Here is a 15,628-nt window from a genome sequence, read left to right as displayed (position 1 = left end):
AAAACAAGTAAATATGCCTAAAACAACAGCAAGCCTATATGATATAAAAACTGTATACACAGAACATGATACTTCTAAACAAAGTTTGTTAATTTATGAACGGTGTGGAGTTCCATTATATTTGTTGGTAGTTTAATTTGAATAGCAAATAATTTGATACTCTATGCACTTTGTGGGCAGGTCCAGGTTACAACGAGTGTCTGTACCTCTAATGACAATTTTCCCACTGTTAAAGGAACACCTGAATCTTTTTGTATTATAATGGTAAATTCACATTTTAAACAGCCTAATCATCACTTTATTGCTCTCATTCGAAACAAATAACACGTTTTCAGTTCAGTTTTGTTTTTTAACGCAAGTAAGAAGTGCGCGCAAGAAGTATAATATTCTACTAATTGAACTTTATTTAGAAGATATACCATACTCATTTTATTACTTCTCCCGAAAACCTGCATAGCTGGGTTTACTGGAAAACTTGTGTTAAAATTCAGGATAAATGAAAGAATGCTTGCTCATTTATCTATATAATAAAAGTAAAAAAAAAACAACAGAGATAGAACTTACGAGAATAAAATTTAAAAACAAAACACTTCTCATTCGTTCTTAAGTATATACCTTAATGAAAAGTGGAGACAGGCAGAGCTGAACAGCAGTGAAACAAACAAAACAGGTTCTTTAAATACTTTTAAAATAAGACAGGAAGAATAAAATTACCCCAAACAGTTATTAAAATCATGTAAAAGCCTGCTTTTATGGCTGACTGTGTGATTAATCCTTTGTGCTAACTTCAATCAACGAAACATTTTGATTTTAAATGTGAAGGTTTCTTACCTGGAGTTCGATAAACAACAGCTGCCATGATCATCATGGATGGTACTCATTGAGCAGTTCGCGAGTTTAATATTTAACAGTCTTGTGGTGAATTCGTTAACATACAAGTCTGAAGAGAACAATAACAAGAAAGGAGTGGGGGGGGGGTATATCAAATCATCAACCAAGAATCTGAAAGCAGGAGTTAGCCATTACTGGAAGTTATACCTCGCCACGATGGATTTGTACTTGCAGTAAAACCTCACATTATCTAGCTGTTCTGGAATATAAACAACATGTACACACTAGATTGAGACTGATCATAAAAACATAAAAATGCAACAACTGAACTTAAATATCAACGCTTATTTGAACATAGACTTTATTCTTTTCCTGGAGAATTGTTTGTGACGCTGAGGATGGGCGTGGTTCAAAGACTATTTAGTGTCCTATTGGGGAGTCAGCAGGTGTTCACGGGTGTGACGTCACGGAGGTGTAAGGGCAGGTTTGATTGAGATTCCCACCTTTCCGCTGGAGGGCGCTTGCCAGAAGCAGACACCGCCTGTGCTATATGCTACACACCAGATGAAAGCGCACACTCCATGTCATTCGGGCGCCACTGTGGCTGCCCTTTTGATGAGACTGATGCTTTCACCGTCGGAGATAGAGAATTATTCTTCATACAGAGTGAGAGACAAAGCCCTTTTTTTACCTTTTTAAATTTGGGTTGTAGGATTTAAGTTTATAATCTTTTTTTTGCAAGTACTGTTAAATCATGAGTACTGTATCACAATATGCTATAGACGACAGACTTGAATTAATTTCTCTTACGAGTAACTGAAACCAAATGTAGGTATGTAATACTGGCGATTTTACTTTACTAAACGAGTGTTTATGGGTTTAAAAAGTTACTTTTATTGACTATTCGATGAACATAAGAGAGTCGAGTCTCGCTGAGTGGGTATTTGGGTAGTGATGTTAAATACCCAGGAGGGTCAGGTACATTAGACTTCTTCCTCCCTCCCGAACGTTGATAGCGTCTGTCTTTCAGGGATTTGTTTTATAATAGCTTTGGGCCAGAGTAAAAGTATAACACCATACTCAGGCCCATTTCTGGGCACAGTCCATGCATGGACGCACAAGAAAAGTTTTTTTTCCCCCTTTGGTTATTTCTTCCTTTTTTTTATTTTAATACATTTTCTGTATTTTTTCTTTTTTTGATTTTCATTTTGATTTTTTTGATTTTTCATATATATATATATATATATATTTTTTTTTTATTTTCATTTATTTTTTGTTTTGTATTTTTCTCCTTTCGTTGCTTTTCTCCATGGAGAAAATGCTATTACTACTAGTAGTAACCATAAAATAAAAATATACAAAGTAAAATAAAATAAAGAATAAAAAGAATTAAAAAAATAATAATAATGAGAAAATTTAGGATCATTAAAGAAAAACAAGGATTAAGTGTCTAGTGCAAGGTGGCCAGCTTGTGCAACATTCCTTAAATATATGTTAAAAGGGGAGAGGTAGTTAGGACTATTTACATCATGTACGTGGTATCTGTCGAGATCACACATTAAGTAATTCTTATGCCAATTCTTATTGAAATATTTTAGAGAATTATGCACGAGTCTTTCAGATATTGTGTCTATGTTTGCATACTTGTGCATGAATGTGGTTGAGGTGCTACGTGGTACTTTATATGCCGAAGTTAAAACTGAATTTTGTATTCGTTGAAGTTTCTGTAAATGTGTGGGTGCTATGTTAATCCAGGCAAATGATGCATATTTTATTATGGGTCTAATGTACGTTTTGTAGATTTTAAGTATATTGTCTGGTGATGTTCCTTGGTTTTTACCTGAAAGACTTCTTGCATAGTTTGCTCTTTTCCAGATTCGTTTCAGTATATTTTTAATATGCGGTAACCACGTTAATTTTGAATCATAGGTTAGACCTAGAAATTTAGCAGAAGTAGCAGTCAGTAAAAGTGATCCATTCATATAGAGCTTTGGTGGATGAACGTAAGAGAATGGAGTTACTTGTGTGTTTTTTAATTTCGCGCAAAGCTACACAAGGGCCACTTGTACTAGCCGTTCCTAATTAGCAGTGCAAAACTAGAGAGAATGCAGTTTGCCATCACCACTCACCGTCAACTTTTGGACTACTCATTTACCAATGAATAGTGGGATTGACTGTAAATTTATAACGTCCCCACGTTGAGCATGTTTGGTGCGATGGAGATTCGAACCCGCGACCTTAAATTTACGATTCGAGTGCTTTAACCACCTGGCCATGCCCGCCGAATGGAGTTATTAATCGCGGTCTTAAATACAATCTTGTTAAATGAGATTTAAAAATAGTACTGCTTTTTCAAACTCATAAATATTAAACTTTTTTGTTAAAGTCCAACAATGGACAAGAGGTTGTGTGGTGTTAAACATATAACCGTGCACTCCCATCCCAAATGGTTCGACTACAAGTTTTGTTTGTTTTGGTTTGAATCTAACTCAAAGCTACACGAGGGCTATTTGCACTATTCGTCTCTAATGTAGTAGTAAAAACCTAGAGGAAAGGCAGCTGGTCATCTCCACCCTCGTCAACCTTTGGGTTACTTTTTACCAACGAATAAGTGGGATTTATAACTTTATAACGCCCCCACGGCTGAAAAGGAGAGAATGTACAGTGTGATGGGGATTCGAACCCAAGACCATCAGATTACGAGTCGAGCGCCCTGGTGGGGCTCGACGGTAAGTTAGTGAGTCTATAATACTAAAAATATAAAACACATTGTGTAGCTTTATGCTTCACAAAAAAAAAAAGTTTGTTTTATTCATACCTCGGACAAGTGACTTCCAGGTAGTTAAAATTTACTACAATTTGGTTTAATAAAACGTAACAGGTTACTTTTACTAAGATTTTGTCAAGTGGCGTTACATTTTTCAGCGTTTTAAACCTCCTACCGACGATTTTTTTTATCTATTCGATATCAGTATGTTTTACTGTGTTATAATCCTTTCTTAAATATGTCTTTCAACGTTTCTTATGAGAAAAAGCAAGACTTGAATACGATGTGAAACCGAAACAAACGTTAAGTCTATGTATTAGGTAAGTTTATGACAGTGTTAAACGTACATTATATATTATCTTCGGATCAGAGTATACTATTTACTTTCAGAGAAACTGAAAAATAACTTTGCAAGAAGAAACGCAAGAAAAGTACATTTTAATTATATGTGCTGATTGCATAATGACATAATTAGAAAGCTTTGTTTCAGTTTGGTACCCTTGACTCTATAACTTTTAAATACCGTTTTTAAAACCGAGACAACTTTTTAATTATTTATCTAACCTAAATGTCTAACACAAAGATGTAGATGTCAGTTTTATATCACGCTGTAAATTATTATATTTACCTCATTTAATCGTTTGTTATCTGATGACGTAAGTATAGTCATATTTCATACAGAAACAGAGTGATGGATTTAGAAAACAGAACGTGGACGAACGTAAAAAAGTAATAAGATAATAAAAAGGTAGATTAGAAATAGGCAGGCACAGGCAAAAAGACGAGAAAAAACAAAAGAGAAGACAAAAAACAATACAACTAAGATCGTCACAACTAAAATTTCTAATTCTGTTTGTTTTTGAATTTCGCGCAATGCTACACGAGGGCTAGCTGTTCTAGCCATCTCTAATTTAGCAGTGTAAGACTAGAGGGAAGGCAGCTAGTCATCACCACCCACCGCCAACTCTTGTACTACTATTTTATCAACAAATACTGAGATTGACCGTCACCCTATAACGTACCCACGGCTGAAAAGGCAAGCGTGTTTGGTATAATGAAGATTTGAACCCGCGACCCTCAGATTAGAAGTCGAGCGCCCTAACCCTTCCGATACTAATAATCATGCATAGTAACAAACGCTTAAAATCATACCATTAATAAAACAAACTTTGATCTACTTTGAAATGTAATGACTCGTATGTCAATTTCTTTTGACACAGAGACCGACATATTTATTACTAAACGGATATTCGATCAAACGTTATAAAAATCGTATGTTATTCCGTTGCCAAGATCACACTTTGCATCAGTCACCTAACGCATGCTTACAAGTCGCACATTAGCATACAATTATAATATACATTTGTTTTACATGTTATGTATTTTCTGTATAATTCGAGTGATTAATCAAAAAGCAACTTTACTTGAAATACACAGAAGTAGATGGTAAATCACATTTTATGAATAATGGAACTTTAATATTCCGAACAATTTTAATTGATTTTTTTCCTTTCTTCCCTTTGCACCGAAAATACAAAAAAAAAGAAAACTCAACATTTATGAATTAGCACAGTGAGAGATCTTTACAATGTACAGTTAAGTATCAAATTTTGTCTAATAAGCTACTTGTGCAAAGTTATTTAACAGAAATCGCTCAATTGTGACCAAATTTATGTCAATCTGAAACGTCACGTAAGCTATCTGTCTAAAATGTTTATTGCAGCTTCCTCTCAGAGTAAAGACAAGCCGATTTTGTGTTTTGTCATTCAAGCTAATTAAGGATGGCTGATTTAGAGCAGCAAAATTATGTGGTGAAAGCACATATAGATTCGTAAGTACTGATTAAGCCAAGAAAACTAGATCAGCAGTTTTTAGCTCAAGTTTTCAAAATATTTATGTGGGTGAACTATTATTAATGATTATTCTTTGTCAAATTCTAAGCATAGATTTGCAATGTTTTTATAAAATTTTCCTGATTAAAGAACATTTAGTGTCACGTGGTACCAGCAATCAGCATAAATAATGATGTTTCATACGGTTGTATTGATTGTATATGGGTGATGACAAAAAACTGTTAATCTAGTTTCCATGGCGTTGTTATAATGGAAACTATTAATATTGTTTTATAGAGGAAAACATCAACATATATTGTAAAGTTGTTTCGTTTTATAAAGTACAAGTCCATTTCGCAGTTCTAAAGCTAATGTTCGCTACTATCAAGTATCACTTATCATTTGTTGATGCGTATTAATAGAAAGTTGCGATATCTAACCATAAGCATTTTAAGTGCAAAAAAGAGTGCGGCATAGTTAACTAATGAATTAATATACAGTGTAGAATTCTTCTTATCAGTACTATAAGTGTAGCTGTTGGTTTAGTCACCAATTTTGATTCCATTCCTTTAAATCGCACACTCAATCCGTTTTTAGGCGCATCTTTTTTCACACCAAAGGTGTTTTTAATTAGATATTGTTAGCAGCCAAGACATCCAGCTGGTGATCTGATATTTGTAGATTTAAAGGTTGTGACGTACTGATAAATTACATTATTTTTCATCAGTTTAATATATAGGGTTATCGTCAATAAAAGTTGGAATTTTACTATTATAATTCGAGTTAGTTTACTCTTTTACTCAGAAATTCTTCATAATTACTACCAAAAACATCGATATTTAACAGTACTAGAATTTACTAAGCCTAGTCTTTATTATTATTACTAGAAGTGGAACTTTCGAACTGAACGACATGCTTTCTCCTGGTGCTAAATTTCCAAGTAGAAAAAGCCTTAGAATTCAGGTAGGTGTGTTCTAATATTGAACTACAAACAAGAGGAAAGACAGCAAGCAGCATCCCTCGCCACATAAGGGCATTCAGTTCAGTGAATAAAACAGAGATAAACTATAACTTTTATAAAGCACGAAGCGTACTCATTGATACTGTCTCTAACCCTATCTCTTATATGCTAACTACTAGGCTACACTTGGTATTTTGTATTATGATTGTTACAATTTGTATTATTCAACTAATTAAATACAGAATTTTTTTTCAGAAGCACAGAACACCTCATATTTATTTTTATTGTAAATTATAACACAAATATATGTAGCATACTCAAATACAACTATTTGAGATAAGCGAGGTAGTTGAAACCTACAAAACGGCCCAAGATTTACATAGTAATTCGACATTTACGGGGTACTCCCAGAACTAAAAAGTGGTTCGAGACCTGCAAAACTGTTCAACATCTATAGAATGGACGAAGAACCAAAGAGTGGATTAAGTCTTACAGAATGGTTCAAGATCAATCATGAAGTCCAAGTGTTACACTTTGTTTCCGACTTGCGACGATTTTCGGTGATAAAGTGTGCGCCTTTTTTAGTTTATGTTTCCAAAACAAAATATTTGAGAAATGCAAAGTAAAATATGCTTTCATAATACAAAACATAAAAGCATGGTAACTTTTTCAATAAAAATATATCCTCCAAGAAATTAGTGCCTTTTATAATAACCATATGGTTCTAATCTGGAACATTTCACTAAACTGAAGTTGAATGTTAAGCGTGCTCCAGTAATAACGTGTTCAAATTGTGTATTTGTGGAGTCAAAGTGTGAAGACGTTCTGGCAATAGGTTACGAACTTTAAGGCCAATTTTGAACTGAAAACAGGGGGAACCCATTTCACTAAGACAGTAGTGTCTAATAGTTTTTGATAATCGTCAAAACTGTGGAGAATGTGTTAACATTTTCGCCACATAACAATTTATTTTATAGTTACAGAGGAATAGAAAAATACACAATGTATTTCAGTTATTTATTGATAGAATTTGTTATTTGACAAAAATATGTGGAAGAAGTAAAGCACCAGTATTGGCTAGTAACTGTCTTTGCTCTAAATTGTTTCTTTTATTCCTGGGCGTCATTCGTGGAAAGAAGACGAGGGCAGAGATGCCTCCAAGTTCAGCAGGGGGTCCAAAATGGCAGTCTGAAAAATTTACAATCAGACCGGATTTACATACACGCAAGTTGCACTATAGCGCATGATCACCAGGTGAATTGAAGATCCCTTACAAATTGAAGCCTTTAGTGCCACGGTGTCCAACACGGTCGCCATTTGTGGCGAAACGGATATTGACCTTTGTTGAACTGGTGCTTTACCTCTTCCACTTATTGTTTTAAAAATAATTAATTCTATCAATATATAACAGAACACATTGTGTATTTTTCTGTTCCTCTATAACTATAAAAAAAAATTATTATTTTTTGTCATGTGGCGAAAATGTTAACACATTCTCCACAATTTGGGCGAATATCAAAAACTTTTGGACACCATTGTCTTAGTGAAATGAGCTCCCCTTGTTTTCAGTTCAAAATTTAGCAGACAGATCTCACGAAATGCAACAGATTTACTGTTATACTTTTAATATCTAGGTTTGTGTCACTTTAATGCATGTAACGTATATTGTTAAATGTGTAATACGCAAGACCCGCCTGTTTTCCAAATTTGTAGAAGATTTTCGAGCGTAATAATCAACAATGTATGTTTGACGAAAGCACCAACGTGTTTTCAAATATTTCTGTAAAGTGAATGTTCGAGAATCTCGCCTAATGAGTATGAAAGCAGGAGATAAGAGAAAACTATTGGTCGGTCTACAGTCAGTATACTAGAACCTCGGAAGCTATAATTGTGGTAAACGCTTATAAATTGGGAAAAACAAAAAAGTATAGATATTTGATCAGGAACGTTTATATATTTCAAACATTACAAACCGTTTAACTTCATTGAATTAACTTTGGACGTTAGTATTTCTTCGAGGACAAAGAGGGACAAAGAAAACTACATTAGCAGTTTCTAGCTCAAATTTTCAAAATAATCATATGGGTGAACGATTATTATTGATTATTTATTGTTAACTTCTAAGCACGAATTTCTGAATTTTGTAAAATTCATCCTAACTAAAGAGCGTTTAGCGTCATGTGGTATTAGCAATCAGCGTAAATAATGTTTGATACGGTTGTACTGATTACATACGGGTGATGACAAAAAACTGTTAACCTAGTCTCCATAGCGTTGTTATAAAAGAAGTTAATATTGTTTTAGAGAAGAAGACTGTATATTGTTAGTGAGTTTGTAAAACATGTGTATAAATTATAAATAATTATTTGTAATAACAGTTATTATAAATTCTATTGAGTGTTTTTATATTAAAATATATTTGTGTTAAGAAAGAAATTTGTGGTTATCAATCAACCTTGTTGGTAAATATAAATCTGATATATTTACATTAAATTAACTTCCAAATTAAAATTTCCAGCTATCTGAAATCGTAATACAATAAATCAGAAACTCGTCCGAGATCAATTTTGCGCCATAAAAAACGCCAAACCCACCCACCGGAGATCAATTATAATACGTAACAAAAAATTTTCGTAAAATTCTGGAATAAATAAAAAATATTCATTAGAAGTATCAGGTTACAACATTATTACTCAATATTGTAAAGAGGTAACATTTTAGCCAAGTTTCAAATGTCGTAAACACTATACTTAATTATTTTAAAGCTACTAATACAAAACCTAACAATAAACTAGGTTCTCCCAGAATAATATTCTATACATGAATTGTAATAGATGTTAAGTCCAAACTTCCAAAACGTTTTACATCATTGGTTATAAGGTTACTCCTACTTATAACCAGCAGTAGAAATTTCCGTTTTGTGGCAAAGATTTCTCTAAATTTTGGTTTTGAAATAAATTTGTCTCACTGACTTAAAAACCCATTTGTATTTCTAACGACAAAACACTGGTGACAGAAACAAAGCAACAGACCATACGGATGACTGTAAATATACGTGAACATTTTAACGCGAAAACACGCGCTGTTAGAAATACTCTATACTAATACACTAATACATTAGAAATACTCTATACTAATACACTTATACATTAGAAACACTCTATACTAATACACTAATACATTAGAAATACTCTATACTAATACAATATTTACATACGTGTATATTACATGAAAATGTTTCCGATGAAATATTTACCTCCTTTAGACGCCATTTTTCCGCTTGAAAGTTCCACTCTTTTTATTAGAGTTAATCCAAGTATTAGCGATACGCTAAATTATTTGAATTAGAAAAGAGAGCCATGCCACTACGGTTAGAAAATGTTCTATTTGGCTCACCAGGTGCTCCCACGGTCAGACTAGTTTTACGGAAAGCTTCGCTATTGGCTAGTCAAAGTATAATATATAATCGAATATAGATCTACACGCGAGTTGAGCGAGGTAATATTATATATTCCGTTACGCATACAGCTGCACGTGTGTGTGTGTGTGTGTGTGTGTGTGTGGCGGAGGGAACTGAACAGACGTGTAAAACGTACAACAACACTTCTACGTAAAACAACAGTTGCACCAGTACACATTCGTCTACCTCTACACATACGCACAGCCTTAAATATGACGGCATTGTAAAAAAAATAAAATAAAATAAAAAAAATATATATATATATTAACTATTACTTTGGTAAATGGTTCACCTTATGCATTTTCATTTTAAATTTCAATGTTATTTTATAAGGTTATACATCTTTCTCTTAAGCTAGTGTTGAAATAATGTGAATACGAAAGAAACAACGATATATATGCATTTTTGCAATACACGTTATTTTAGGATATGCTTGTGAAAATAACGTTTCACTAAACTAACATGACGTTTCGTTACACATTCCCAAATAATTATACCAAAAGCATTTATGTTCTTTTGAAAACTAAAGGAAGATGCTCCGGTCACTAGTATGAAGTACTTAAGAGCCAAAGGTTCTTATATCTAGTAAACAAGATATACAGGTTACAGTGCAAATATAAATATACTTCATTACATATGACACGTTAATGCTATGTGCACGTGTGTTCGCTTTGCCTTGTATGCACATAAGTAGACAGAAGCTCACATAAATTTCAATATTTTCTATAAAAATCCCACGTGAGAGTCTCTCGCTGTACGGGTCTTCCCATCATTTCCACAATTGATAACCAAACATACGGTCACTCAGTAATTAGAGGTTGATATGTATTTCAACCCATTAAATTACCACCTAGAATTGAAAGAAAGAGTTCTTTATGCAAAGATATCATGCAGATAGACAGATACATATATATTGGATATTAAAAGGATAACTCGTATATCAATTTCAATAATCAAGCGAACCAAGTGCGACTTTTTATAAATGGTTTGGCTGTTTCTCAATTTCATTCATAGTTACACAAGGTATATCTGCGAACTGGTTGTCCTTAATTATAACCAACAGGCTAGAAGAAAGACAGTTGGTCCAAACGTCCTACACCAACTTTTGGGCTACTCCTGTTTGATTAAATAGTTGGAGTTTACTTTTACTCTGATAACGCACCCAAAGCTCTAAGACTTTTGTGGCAACTAGTCGAATCTTACAATTCACAGTAACCTGGGAACGTTAACCAATATGCCACTCCTGAACCTTTCAGAATGTAAATCAAGTGAATTTCACAACAACTGATCTAAAACCGAAATTTAACATTTTAAAATAATCTCATAGTTCTACCAAGAGTTCCTTCTAAACGCAGTAAGAGTAGTCCAGTTTACAGTCCTGAGAATTAATGCCACATATGATCGCTTACAGAATACGGTTTCAAAGATCGATAGATATGACGTCACAAAGGGAAGGAAATGTTTTTCTAAAAACAACCTTGTTTCATTTCAGGAGTGTACCTAACCACTTTCAAGTTATGTTTTACGTATTTTACTCTCTTTTTTTCCAACACGGTTGATAGAACTTCAAAATACTAACGTGATGGGAAACTTATATTTGGGGACTGATGCGTGAAAATGATTTAAATTACAGTCGCAAATCTTGAAAAACTACTCACTTCTAAACACTTTTGTATAACTTTAGAATATATATACATGTAAATCTTGATTCATATGTTGTTTTATTCAGACCTTATGTAAATGAAAATACGCAAATTTTCCAGTTTTTACATACAAAATAGGTTAATTTCTAAATTTCATTATCCAGGTCACAAAAGCAAAGTTTGAAGGGAATAATGGCTATTTTCTGTACGTTTAGAACATAAGCAATTAAGAAGTAATACATACTATCCAGGAACAAAATTTGTGTTACATAGTGTCATTCAGTCACTTGTATGTATTTGTTTCATAATAAAATCGTTATGTAAAATTTGATGAACAGTGACAAATTAACCTTAATTTGTTTTTAGTTATATGTTCGGTATATTAAATTTAACCCTAGATAACTCTTATTTTTCGTTGTTTTAACTTATATAAACTAAAGTACATGTGCGTATTCACTTTCTATCCGTTTTCATTACGATTTCCAACCTCAAACCAAAACAAAAAATGTGTGTAAATACATAAAGTATGTACATCGAGTTGGTTTAAATAATTATAGGTGTTTGAGTAATATTTATCGCATAAAATAATATATTTTAATGACTCTGTAGATCATGTTTTACTCAAATATGCGCAACAAAATGTCAAATAAGAAAATACGCAGGGCATTCCCACCTATTTCTACACCTACTCTTATTGAAAAGGGTGGAGGTTGGGAGTCTTAAAACTAAAAATAAAGGGTGGTTTACTTATAGTACGGGGTTCTTTTTATACGTCTAATGATTGGGGTGACTACCTTCCCACAACTGACTACAGACAGCGACTGATAGTAGGACCCAAGATGTTGTGGGCTTAACCACCCAACACCTAATTGATTTTCCGTGACTAATGACATGTTTGAAATCTGCGTTTAAATTGTGTCTAAAAAATGCAAGGTCCCTAATATTTTTGTGAACTACTACCACCGACGTCTTCCATTATGGCTTAACGGCAATAATAGGGGCTGATAATAAACATTTATTTATTTATTTAGATGCCCTCTTCCACACATGTATATTGTGTGTATTATTAAAAACTCTTTCAATACAGATATTATCAAATTATAACTACACAATTCATTATATTATCATAGAAATAATTAAGGAATCTCTTATTGAAATATTTAAACATTCTCGTCGTTGTTACTTTTGTTATCAAATCATACAATCAATGTAAAGGCTACAAACTACATCATTATTAAAAGTTTTTGTTTGTAGAAGTTATCCGTGATCACTAATGTCGATGCGTTTCAACTATACTTATCTTAATAGGTAAAAACAACAAAACAATTTGACAAACACAAGGTCTTTCACCAAATACCAGGGTTTAGTAGGCTGGATGGGATGAGGTAGTGTGTGGTATATACGTGTCTTTTCTTATACAAATCCCTACGGGGCTATCTACCGTGTCTTCTGCGGATGATCAACCCCCTGATTTTGGTAATGTGAACCCGAAGACTTACCACTGTCTCACCGGAGAATAAGATGCGATTGCTACCAGTAGCGACAGAGTCGCCGTTTATTATCTCACTGCTCGAACAACTGTTGTGAATAAGACAAGGTGGTGAAACTTAATTTTTATTAGTTTTATATGAAATCAATTTATAAATTAGAATAAGGGTTAACACCATAATAATTAATAATTTCGTTAAAATAAATAATACTTAGCTTCACTTACATTATTACTTATAATTCATAAGAACTAGAGAAGCTGCAAGCCCCCACCCTGGTGTCACAGCGGGAAGTCCGAGGACTTGCATAATGCTAAAATTCAAGATTCGATACCTGCCATGGACACAAAAAGCCCATTGTGAAGCTTTCCCCTTAGTTATAAATAAACGCTATTATCTAGGATTGGTCATTTTAAATTGTTTAAAGATATAACAGTCCTAACGACATTTTGACAGATTCTTCTAGATTGTTGGTAACAAACTAATGACTTTAATTTCATTGTAATATCGTAAATTTTTGATGTTTTTTAAAGTATAAATATTCAAATTATACATTAAATCAAATATAATTGTTCAGTAAGGTAAAAGTTCGCATTTCTAGCTCCGAACTCTAATGTTGTACTGAAACTAAGACCTTAAAGCAAAAGTATCTAGCCATGTAATTAAATATTCAGTTAGATCCTCGCTGGAACCTTTTCTTAGTTATTTTACTTGCTAATCACTAGACAGTTTTATCTGCCTAAAGTGAGTAAAAAACAAACAAACAACAAACAAGCAAGCGCAGAAACGTAATCAGATTACACAGAGCGTTGTTAATGAACTGCGCATTAGTGGGACTAGTTGGGAGGGGAACTCGAACATTTCTAAAAATAAGGCTCGAACTGGGGTGGTTAACTGTTACTTTAAGATTAAACAGTAGCGATAAAGTTGTCGATATTTAAGAAAAGTTAGCCTCGTGAGTTTTAAAGTTTCAGAACAAATAGCTCTTAACAGTAGGAAGTCTTTTCTTATGACTTTGTTAAACTTAACGTGTGTTTGATAACATTCATCACCAAGATTCGTAAGGGGTAATTGTAATGTATACGTTGTCGGCTATCTGTGCTATTCCCACTACGAATATCGAAATCAGTTTTTAGCGGTACGAGTCCACAGACATGCCGCTGTGCCATTTTTAATCTCTTGCAGTTTTATTATCGACGTAAACCTATACTCAGCATAATCGAAAGTAAATTACACGGGTGACACTCTGACCCAGAACAAAACACAACATTAGGTATAATATTAATGACTGTTTGGGGGGTGGAGGCTCACAGCCAGACATACAAATCGCAAAGTAGAAAATCCAATCTGAAAAACCGGGTAAACTTTATTATTATTTTTTAAATATATATTAAAACTAACCTAAAGACGAGTTATGAAATATCTGCCCTAACTTTCAACGAGAATGAATGTTAATTTAAACATGAAGATGACACACAATAAAAAAAAACAACTTTTGATTTAATTTTCTGCTCCAAGTTTTCGTCTCTAGTCTTTTACGGAAGTTTAAAAATACAGTTAAAAATGTAATTAAAACTAAAATACATTCGAATAATATTTAAGAAATATTTTATTTACATTTGAATTGAACGTATTTCAGCTTTTGTAGTCCTGATTGTGTGTGTTGCAAAAAGATCACAAGAAAGGTCAGAGGTTAAAGCATTAAGTAATAAAATATAATAAAAAGGTGATTCCCCCCCCTGAACTCATAGCTCGAGGATTGGCATTACACACATTAGGGGAAAAGAAAGAAAAACAGCATTTGTATTATTTTCCTTATTTTTTGTTTAAAAAAATGTTTTATTTCTACTCATCAAGCGTTTTGTTTCTCATAAGGAATTCCTATATAGAAAATAAATGTAAGTGTTGGAATAGTTTTCAAAAAATAAAGATCTGTAAGGGTCAGGGAATTTTTTGTGTTGAAGAAGGTAATGATGTTTAAAACGATAATGAACGTTTATGTTGCATTTTAAGAGCGTTGTGAAAAAGTGTTCACTCCAAAAGTTCTCTCTCGAGAAATGCTAATGATTAATATACACGTACATTAGTGCTGCCATCTAGTAGGTATATTCTAAAATTCCAGCATTGAGGTCTAATCTACACTGAAAATAAAGGCCCTAATGAGACTACCTAACGGTAATTATATTTTTTGCACCAAAGATTATTAGCTATTAAAAAAAAGTTTAACTTAAAAAGAAAGACAAAATACTACAATGCCCTATTTGCAAAAATAATATATATGCGTTAGATAGTGAATTAAAAATACAGTTAGGCAATAGCTAAAAGACGTAATGAACTGAGAGGCTTACTTTCTGTTTAATAAAACTGCTACATGTTTTCACCATGACCTTTGCGTTCTCTAGTTTATTTAACGGGTAGTTTGCCTTAACTACACTTCTAATTCATTTGTTCTCTACACCCTCGTTGTGTGTATGGCTCAGTCTCGATGTAAAGTTTTTCTAAATAACTGACGCACTATGTTTTAGTCTGTAAATGCTTTAGTAAAACTGTGATCTTAATGACGTGTTAAAAAAGGGGGCCTGTAAAAACAAAACAAAAAACTTTTAGTCAGCAGTTTTTAGCAGTTAAAAAAAATACTTCTTGCTCT

General features: G+C 33.1%; 2 protein-coding genes across 5 annotated transcripts in view; one reads left to right on the top strand and one right to left on the bottom strand.

The window, feature by feature from the left end:
* The window catches only part of LOC143222893 (uncharacterized), a 198,753-nt gene that overhangs the window by 96,540 nt on the left and 86,585 nt on the right, over window positions 1-15,628 (bottom strand). The window lies entirely within an intron of this gene.
* The window catches only part of LOC143222906 (uncharacterized), a 48,993-nt gene that overhangs the window by 2,631 nt on the left and 30,734 nt on the right, over window positions 1-15,628 (top strand). Inside the window, exons 1-2 of one of the 3 annotated variants that reach the window (XR_013012583.1) lie at window positions 908-1,497; window positions 6,318-6,393. The exons of 1 other annotated variant lie outside the window; for it this stretch is intronic. The gene's annotated coding sequence lies outside the window, so the exon portion shown is untranslated. Of the gene's footprint in view, window positions 1-907; window positions 1,498-6,317; window positions 6,394-15,628 lie in introns of those variants that run through there. One more of the 3 variants, XR_013012584.1, reaches the window with a different exon arrangement.

This window comes from Tachypleus tridentatus, chromosome 1, assembly GCF_004210375.1.
Source record: "Tachypleus tridentatus isolate NWPU-2018 chromosome 1, ASM421037v1, whole genome shotgun sequence".
NCBI classification, from domain to species: Eukaryota; Metazoa; Arthropoda; class Merostomata; order Xiphosura; family Limulidae; genus Tachypleus; species Tachypleus tridentatus.
This window is presented reverse-complemented; position numbering and strand designations above follow the sequence as displayed.